This window comes from Pyxicephalus adspersus, chromosome 7 (assembly GCF_032062135.1).
Source record: "Pyxicephalus adspersus chromosome 7, UCB_Pads_2.0, whole genome shotgun sequence".
In the NCBI taxonomy this organism is placed as follows: Eukaryota; Metazoa; Chordata; class Amphibia; order Anura; family Pyxicephalidae; genus Pyxicephalus; species Pyxicephalus adspersus.
This window is the reverse complement of record NC_092864.1, coordinates 781868-783842: the sequence shown is the minus strand read 5'-3', so window position 1 is coordinate 783842 and position 1975 is coordinate 781868.

The window sequence follows — 1975 nt, the reverse complement described above, 5'->3', positions numbered from 1 at the left end:
TGTAATAGAGCTGTTGTATTGTCAGGTGGCAGAGCTGCTGGGACTGGAATGGAAGGGAAGTGTAAGCCTTACATACATTGCTCTGCCATTCTCAGCAGCTCCTGTGTAAGTAGTAGGTGGAGAGCAGTCCAAGCTCCCGCTGGTTGTACTCCTGCTTTCACACTGTCAATAGATTTAAAGTAATGTAAGTGATACTGCCGTCTGCCTCCTCTTATCTGCGGCCCCCAACTCATCAGCCACGTACGGGTACCGTTCTGTGGCCCGGGAAATTGGGGACCACTGATCTAAAAGACCTAAAAGTTCAAAAATATCATTAGACTGTAGGGGTTTGAGGTTTGAATTTGATGCCACAGGAGGTTCATAAAAATCTTGGAAGTTTGAACATTTCTAAATTCATGCACTCACTATGTTATTTTTTATTTTTGTATATTTGTATTTTTGTTTTTGGACAATTATGTGATTTAGGTTTGTTCTTTATCTTGTATTTTCCATACATGAGAGTAATACATATTTCTATGGTTATAGACTTCTCCTCTCTTTCCTCCTGAAGAAGCGAACTTTTTCCACGAAACGCATCGAGAATAATTCAGAATTTAAATCCTTTGGGGGTATTCTGTAATACACCAACAATTTTATTGCGTTTTATGTATTTGCAATGATGTTTGTTTTTAATGTTTAATATTAATAAAATTTATTTTTATAATTAATATTGATTGTATTGGCTTTAAAAAAAGAAATGTATATAGGTGGATGTTTATTATAATTATTTTTGTTTTAGTTGACTTGAGCTCAGGAGTTTTTTATCTGCTGGATTTTTTATTTGTTAAGGTTTACTACCAAAATATAACTGAGCTTTTGTGAGATGCACCCGACATTTTAACTTCCATTCAGCCCAGCCCTATCTCCATAGAATAATCAGGCATACATAGGTTAGGTCTATTATCTCCATTGCTAATTCATCTGTATTATGAGACATGCTTTATTTTCTTCTTTTACAAGCTGGGACAGGACTGAGGTTATACTCCAGACCGTTCACACTTCCAAAAAAATGAAATGAGTAATAGGTAAATACAGTAATTTATTAAAAGCAAACAAGAACAAGGTAAAGAGATTACTAAATAATGACGGCAGTCTCTGTGGTTGGTCGTTACTGCAAACAATGCCATGTAAGTCAGGAGATCATTGGATATGTCTACTATATATGAATCTCAGATACGTAACACAATATACAAAGAAATAAGCACTGTGTGAAGTTCAGGAACATCTAGTCGTGTTATGTCTCATTCCCTGAATATGTCTTACGAGTGGGGACAGTGGTTTTCATTCAGGAAGAAAGTAAAAGAAAGACAGAAAACCCCAAACATTGGAGGACAACGCCCAAACATTGGAGGTGCTATTACCTGGAAAAGTGGCAACACAACCTGCAAGACAACCTGCCCAGAGACATCTGACATGAGAGGGTCTGCATTTATCCCATGAAAGCCAATGGTTGGAATTAGTGAGGAGGGCAATAATATGCAGAGACGGAATAAGTGTAAAAAGAGAATTGGTGAGCAACAATATTTGCAGAAACATATTTGTGTTCATAAGACACCCAATGGTAATTACTTAACTTGCAGAAATGCCATATAATTATCCCTTTTATTAAATAATGAAGTAATCACATTTTTTTGGTCTTGTTGCCCCTTGTATTTGCCATGTTGACAATTTTTAATTTATTTACACATTGATGTGGCTCCAAGATCTTCCCATTCCATTGTCATGTCATTAACTTTCAGATGTGGAAATCTCCCTAAAACTTACTTAAAGATAGAAGCTGCACACTTTGCTGTGTTTTACACCAACTGGGGATAAACCTAAATTCTGCCCGTTTGTAGCACCAATACTGACAATATGGCTGCTGTGAAATCAACCTTTAATGAAAGGCAGATCGATGGATGGATTGATAGATTGATAGATTGATAGATAGATAGAT